The sequence below is a fragment of the Crotalus tigris genome, unplaced genomic scaffold (assembly GCF_016545835.1).
Source record: "Crotalus tigris isolate CLP2741 ecotype Arizona unplaced genomic scaffold, ASM1654583v1 scf7180000024444.201059, whole genome shotgun sequence".
NCBI classification, from domain to species: Eukaryota; Metazoa; Chordata; class Lepidosauria; order Squamata; family Viperidae; genus Crotalus; species Crotalus tigris.
In genome coordinates, this window is record NW_024100613.1 from 75733 (window position 1) to 83757 (window position 8025).

The window sequence follows — 8025 nt, forward strand, 5'->3', positions numbered from 1 at the left end:
CACTACGCAAAGGGACCTCTACTTACAGAGGCAGTCTACCCCAGAAGAACAGCTGGGCCAAGCACTGTCTCAGCTATGGGCTTCTCTCCAAATGGAGACCTCCTCTTTCCCCCTAAAAGCTCCCAGGGACCCTCCCTATGCAGAGCAGAACAGGGAGAAAGTCCCACCGCCAGAATGGGGCACAACTGCTTCGAATACCACACTTCGCTCCGATCCCTCAGTCTTTGTTTGATCCACTATTTCCACTCTGGGTGACCCACTGCTTACCAGTCAGATTCCTAGTGCGATTAAAGCCCTTCATGGTAGAGGTCCAGGTTAGTCTCACACACCCACCCACCCCCCGGGATTGGCCCATCCCACTTGTGCTGGCAGAGGAGTTGTGCTGAGGGTCCCATCAGCCCCACTATTTCTACTGACAGGGTCCATGAGGAGGGCCTTCTCTGTTGTGGCCCCTGTCGTCTAAAATATCCTACCCCCCAATGTGAGGTTGGCCAAAACCTTCCCTTTTCATAAAGGCCTAAAGACAGGGCTCTGCCAGTTGGCTTGGGGCCTCGGCTGAGGAATCATGCAACAGAGCTGCTTGATGGAGTAATAACAGATCTCACTTCCACCCCACTCCAGCCGCGCCCTCCCCATCTTTCTTTGGTTTTAACTTTTTATGTTTTAACGAAGATTATAATGTAAGCCTCCCAGAGTTACCCTATAGGAAGATGGGCAGCCAGTAAATTTTATATAAAAAAAATAAAGAATAAAATCCTCAACCAGCATCAAAGCCTACCTGGGTCCTCGCACATGAATGCCACCAACAACGACACAAATAGCAAAACTTTCATCTTGCAACCTCTTCTGCAGCCTTCACACCACTGCCCCACCTTGTGGGGGCTGGAGTTCCAAATTCAAAAAAGAAGAGCAGGGAGACTTGGGAAAGGAGGGAGGGGTAGGGGGTGATCTTATGTTCCCCACTACGCAAAGGGAAATCGGTTTGATAAGATAAGGTTTATGGTCAAGATTTCATTCATTCACATGAATGCCACCAACAACAGCGCAAATAGCAAAGCTTTCATCTTGCAATCTCTTCTGCAGCCTTCAAAATGCAGTCCAGGATGGGAGAAGGAAATCAGTTTTCTAAGCTAAGGTTTATGGTCAAGATTTCTGTAGACAGAAGGCAAGAGAACACCTTGCTTATATGGCTGGGTTCTGGGTGTTCTTCCCATGCTTGCGGTGTCCCTGCAGAGGTTTCCTGATCAGGCCAAGTAACACAGTCCATGCACGAGAGCGTGAGGTTTTCCTTCCATCCTACGCTCAGATAATTTTATGTCACCTGCTAAAAAAGGATCTGCAGGAAAACAGCCATGATCAGAGAGAAGAATTAAGTTGGGAACTTCAAGATGGAGCACCCACAACTTCTGAAGGCAAGTCTTTCCACTAATTAATTCTTCTAACTGTCAGGAAATTTCTCCTTAGTTCTAGGTAACTTCTCTCCTTGATTACTTTCCATTCGTTGTTTCTTGTCCTGCCTTATGGTGCTTTGAAAAATAGCTTGACCCCTCGTCTTGGTGGGACCCCTCAAATACTGGAACACTGGTATTATGTCACTCCTAGACTTTTTTCTCTAGATACGATAGCAGTGTTCCGATATTTGAGGGGCTTCTAGAAAGACGTGTATGTCACACTATTTTCCAAAGCACCAAAAGGCAAGACAAGAAACAAGGGTTGGAAACTAACCAAGGAGAAATGCCCTAACAGTGAGAACAGTTGACAAGTGGAATGGCTTCCCTTCAGAAGTTGTGGATGCTCCATCACTGGAGGTTTCCCAAAAGAGACTGTCTGAAACAGGACAGGACAGAGTTCCCCAATATTTCCAGCTTTGTGAACCTGTGGGGGGAGGGGATGTTTCGTGCAAGTGGCTGGCAAGTGTGGATGTGGGCACACAGCTCCATTTCCATGAGCACTACACATGTGTTCCTGCCACTCTAGCAAATGGAGCATGTGTACATGCGCTCGCCCGCTGCTTCTGCAAATGAGGATGTGCGCTTTTTTGTGTTTGTTTACCATTTCCATGGCCCAGTTGTAAACTCCTCATGGCCCAGTAGTGGGCTGCAGCCCACAGGTTGTAGACCCCTGGTATAGGGTCTCCTGCTCAGGCAAGGGGTTGGGGTAGAAGACTCCCAATGTCCTCTTCCAACTTTGTTATTCTATGTTCTAAATTGTCTTATTATTTTCTCATGGCCCAAAATTGTGGTTTGGCCTAGATTTGTTTTGTTGCAGTCCATTTACCTGACCTCTGTTCTTTCCGCCACGTGAGCAGTTACTGTATGGTTATCGCAGTCTCTCTAAGAAAAGTACTGAATGCAAAGCTCGTTCAATCCTTCTCCGTTCCACTTTTCTCCTGGCCTCTGGCTACGTCTGCTTCTGATCCTCCTGAACAGCCTCTCCCCCACCTGAATTTTGGTGTTTCAAGCTGACGGAATATCTAACATGATTTGGGACAGAATTCTATGGAAGGACTTTGTGCTTTAATAGCCAGACGTGGTGTCCCTCCAAGCTCAACCAAGCTTAAAAGAGAACCTCATGCTATAGGTTCAAGGCAAAGCTTTTCCAGTTGTGTGTGAGCATCTCACACATTGTTGCAATGTTGAACTTCTCTGGCATCTTAGAATTCATCCAGTTCCTGTCTTTCTGCTTCCCTCCAGCACAAGACTTCAACACTCCGATGTGTAGCTCAGGGTTGAACTATCAGGTTCTCTCTGATCATGGCTGTTTTCCTGCAGACCATTTTTTTAGCAGTCGACATAAAATTATCTGAGCGTGGGATGGAAGGAAAACCTCACTCTCTCGTTCATATGACTGTGTTACCTGGCCTGATCAGGAAACCTCTGCAGAGACACCTCAAGCATGGAAAGAACATCCAGAATGCAGCCATTTAAGCAGGGTGTTCTCTTGCCTGCTATCTACTGAACATCTTGGCCATAAACCTCAGCTTATCAAACCAAGTGAAGAAAGCTTACAGTCCCCAAACATACTTAGACAGCATGTTTGGGATTGAACCTAAAAACATAAATATTGAAGCATCATCAGCAATCAGCTCAGTTCACTTCTCCTCTTGCAGGGAGCAAATATGATATTTTGGCTTGGTTTAATTTTGCGCCCTGCACAGATTGTGCTACCTTCTATGAATTCAGGACGAGATAGCCATTGTCCAGAAGCCCAACTTTTGAAAATGGAATGGTAGCTGCTTCCTTTAAGACAGGGTTGGTTGGTTCTGCATCTGGAGTGAATCCAGTTTCCCTGTTGGTAGTGGGGAAAATGAGGTCACACCCCCTACCCCTCCCTTCTTCTCCAAGTCTCCCCGCTCTTGAACCTGGATCTCCAGCCCCCCAAAAGGTTCTCCCATCCTGACTGCACTTTGAAGGTTGCAGAAGAGATTGCAAGATGAAAGCTTTGCTATTTGCCTTGTTGTTGGTGGCATTCATGTGCAAGGACCCAGGTAGGCTTTGATGCTGGTTGAGGATTTTATTCTTTATTTTTATATATATAAAATTTACTGGCTGCCCATCTTACCATAGGGTAACTCTGGGCGGCTTACATTATAATCTTAGTTAAAACATAAAAAGTTAAAACCAAAGAAAGGTGGGGAGGGCGTGGATGGAGTGGGGTAGACGTGGGATCTGTTATTACTCCATCAAGCACCTCTCTTGCACGATTCCTCAGCTGGGCCCCCAAGCTGACTGACAGAGCCCCGTCTTTGGGTCCTTACAAAAAGACAGGAGGGTTGGGGTCCACCTCACATTGGGGGGCAGGATGTTCCAGAGGGCAGGAGCCACAGCAGACAAGTCCCTCCTCCTGGACTCCACAAGCCAGAATAGTCGGGCTGATGGGACCCTCAGCACACCTCCTCTGCCATCACAAGTGGGATGGGCTAATTCCTGGGGCGGGAGACTAACCTGGACCTCTGCCATGAAGAGCTTTAAAGGGGACCCCCAAAACCTTGACGTGCACCCAGAAGAAGACTGGTGAGAAACGGGTCACCTAGAGTGGAAATACAGTGGATCAAACGAAGACTGAGGGATCGGAGCGAAGTGTGGTATTCGAAGCAGTTGTGCCCCATTCTGGCGGTGGGACTTTCTCCCTGTTCTGCTCTGCATAGGGAGGGTCCGTGGGATCCTTTAGGGGGAAAGAGGAGGTCTCCATTTGGAGAGGATCCCGTACTTGAGAGTGGCTGTCCCAGCTGTGTTCGGTATCCAATGGGTGCAGTTCTGCCTTAGCTGCTCATCTCAAATGGTGCATAAGTGCATACGTTTCCTTTAGAAGCAGTGCGGTTTGGAGGAAGACCTGGAACTTGGACTCCTGCTCCAATCCTTTCCTATCCCTGACAGAGCTCAGCACAATCCCCTCTCCGTGTATTCCAGTTCCAGATTTGATCATATTCATATTCATATTAGTAAAGTTGGAAGGGACCTTGGAGGTTATCTAGTCCAACCCCCTGCTCGGGCAGGAAACCCTACACCATTTCGGACAAGTGGCTGTCCAGTCTCTTCTTAAAAACTTCCAGTGTTGGAGCATTTACTGCTTCTGGAGGCAAGCTGTTCCACTGATTAATTGTTCTCACTGTCAGGAAGTTTCTCCTTAGTTCTAGGTTGCTTCTCTCCTTGATTAGTTTCCACCCGTTGCTTCTTGTCCTGCCTTCAGGTGCTTTGGAAAATAGCTTATTCCCTCTTCTTTATGGCAGCCCCTGAGATATTGGAATACTGCTATCATGTCCCCCCTTGTCCTTCTCTTCGTTAAACTAGACATACCCAATTCTAGCAACCGTTCCTTATATGTTTTAGCCTCCAGTCCCCTAATCATCTTTGTTGCTCTTCTCTGTACTCTTTCTAGAGTCTCAACATCTTTTTTGCATCGTGGTGACCAATCACTTACTAAACTTCTAATGGGGTGGGAGGATGTACAGTAACTCGGCTGAGAGTTTCCCACCGTAGCTTAGTCCATCTCCCTGATGGGCTTCAAAGGTTACAACCAACACCTGGAACTGGACCAAGAAGCAAGCTGGCAACCTACGCAGCTGGTGGAGCAGTGGTGTAATATGCACTGCGCTAAAAACAGACATATTGTTCAGGTCATGGCTTTCTCTACCCACTGACAATTATCCAGGCGTCCTGGCATCCAATCTATGTGCCGAAGGGTTAGCCTCTGCCTTCCCATTGGACTTGGCACTACAGGGTGGAGCAGGAAGTGGCCTCCGATGCTGGGGAGGCAATGTGCTTCTCCCATTATGGCTACCCATTGCATCCTGCCTGACCCTGCTCTGTATCCATGTCCTTCCAACAACACCGGATCATCCCAGGGGATATGGATGAAGAGCCGGGCCAGGCAGGATGCAATTTGCAGTGGTGGCGGTGGAAGCGCTGTGCCTCCAGTGCACTGCTGCCTGCCCCACCCAGCACTGCCGAGTCCAATGGGAAGGCAGCGGCTCTCCCTTCAGTATGCAGATTGGCTGCCAGGATGGTACTTTCTACCTGTTCTGCTCTGCATAGGGAAGGTCCATGGGAGCTTTTAGAAGAAAGTAGTTGAGATAGCAGTTGGCCCAGCTGTTATTCTGGGGTAGACTGCCTCCGAAAGTAGAGGTTCCTTTGCGTAGTGAATTCTGCCATGGAAATACTCTTGGGAGCGAAAGGAAGAATGTTCGATTGTCTTTGCCCTCCCTCTGCCTCCCTCCGGCTTTGCTCACATTCAGCGTTTTCGATGGTGCAACCAAAGGAGATTGGAGATGCCTTCTTCACATCAAGCATGGATTTTCCTTGGCATCAACCTGAGATTGGTTGACATTGCTGTAATTTCTGAGACTTCTCAATTCATCCTGCAGCCTTGGGGGTCTCCCCTGCTAGGATTAACCAGCCCCAACCCTGCTTAACCTCCAAACAGAAACCAACCTCTCAAATTCTTGCCTGCTCACCTTTTATGGCCTCTTTCAGAAAAGTTATTTTTTTTCAATCTCACCTTTATTATTTTTATGTCATATTTATGTAGCGTATATCAGATGTGGTGACATTTGAGAGCTAAATGGAACAAAATTTCATTTTAATATATGCCGATTTGTGTACATTCAAAGTGACAATAAAGTTATTATTCTATTCTATTCTATTCTATTCTATTCTATTCTATTCTATTCTATTCTATTCTATTCTATTCTATTCTATTTATTCTATTCTATTCTATTCTATTCTGTTCTGTTCTGTTCTGTTCTATTCTATTCTATTTCTATTCTATTTCATTCCATATATTCTATTCTATTCTATTCTATTCTATTCTATTCTATTCTATTCTATTCTATTCTATTTCATTCCATATATTCTATTCTGTTATTCTATTCTGTTCTGTTCTGTTCTGTTCGGTCTGTTCTTATTGTTAGCTCAGGGTGGTAAACAATCCTAATACTCTTTTCTTCATCAAATACCATTTTCCCCTGAACAACCACCCAGTGAATTGGGTTGGGCTAAGAAAGAGTGACTGGCCCAGAGTCACCCAGATGACTTTCTTGGCTAAGATGGGACTGGTTTGCAGACCATTTGATTATCTTTCTAATAAAATTTTCGCAGCCGACCTCATTCTTCAATAATCTATTGTCTAACACATAAGCCAAGATCAAAGAAATATCTAAGAGAGAATCCTCTCTTATATTTCTTTCATCCAGTTGCGGGTCTGCAGTGTCTTCGATGTTATGGTGCTTGCAAAGAGGAAATATGTTTGGAAGACCAACCCGTCTGTTATACTCTGGACAACGGAGTGGGTAAGCAAAGTTCCTCTCCTTTCTGACAGGTTTTCTTCTTGTATGGAAACTGGAACTCCCAAATGCAGCTGAGGATTCCAGATCACCTAGGACCTGTCTGTGCCCTGTCTAGGTTCCCCTGAGGTCCTGGCCTGACAGCCTAAGGGATACCAGGAAAGGGGGGGCTCAGAATGGGGACCCCATCCATCCCAGGTTCACTCATGTTTGGGAGGGACACATTCTTTATAGAAAGGGGGGAGAGGAAAAGCCTGGGAGAGCTGAGGGATTCCTATGGACATGACAAAGCTTGGTCCTTGCAGATTAAGCCAAGAAATATCCAAGGGAGGTGGAACTTCTCCAGAATGCCTGCTTCCTATTTTACTCCCGAGTAGTCAGTAGAGGAGGAAGGAGGTCCACCTTCGTGCTGTGTGGGAATGACTGATTGTGCGTCCAGTGTGGATTTAGTGTTTGGTTCAGAAACAATCACAAATCAATTATTGGCACTGTAAATGTTTTGCTTTATGTTTCCTTTCCAGGACAGGCTGTTCGCAGAGGATGTGCCCCCACATGCTCTCAAGGGGACAATGGGCTGGAGGCTAAATGTTGCACAACTAACTTTTGCAATGAATAAAATTATTCTTCTGATTTTAAAATGAGCTTTGTTGAGTTTTGCTGTCATCCATCATGGACCATCCTTTGCAGATTTAGGTTTGTGGCCTTTACGGTCCATAATTCAACCCCTCAGCTTCTCTGGACACTTCGCCCTCTCTCCCTTTTCTCCTGGCCTACATGCTTTGTTCTGCTCTTTCTCTAGTTTGGCAACGGAATAAATTTCTGCATTTAAATCCAAGCGTACTGGGTGTGTTTGCTATGATGTGTCCATTTTCCTTTTGGGAAAGTTAAATTGTGGAATAGTAGAAGGCTGAAAGTTTTTATATATATATATATATATATATATATATATATATATATAATCCAAAGAGCGCCAAAGAATTGAGGCTTTTGAACTATGGTGCTGGAGAAGACTCCTGCGAGTCCCTTGGACTGCAAGGCGTTCAAACCGGTCAGTCCTAGAAGAGATCAACCCCAACTGCTCTTTAGAAGGCCAGATCCTGAAGTGGAAACTCAAGTCCTTTGGCCACCTAATGAGAAGGAAGGACTCACTGGAGAAGAGCCTGATGCTGAGAAAGATGGAGGGCAAGAGAAGAAGGGGACGAAAGAGAAGGAGGTGGCTGGATGGAGTCCCTGAAGCAGGAGGC

General features: G+C 46.2%; 1 long non-coding RNA gene across 1 annotated transcript; it reads left to right on the forward strand.

The window, feature by feature from the left end:
* Positions 1 to 3207: 3207 nt before the first annotated feature.
* Positions 3208 to 7567, forward strand: LOC120302991. The gene is made up of 3 exons (XR_005555304.1): positions 3208 to 3487; positions 6692 to 6787; positions 7303 to 7567. It is a non-coding gene; the product is annotated as an uncharacterized LOC120302991 (long non-coding RNA).
* The last annotated feature ends 458 nt before the right edge of the window (positions 7568 to 8025 follow it).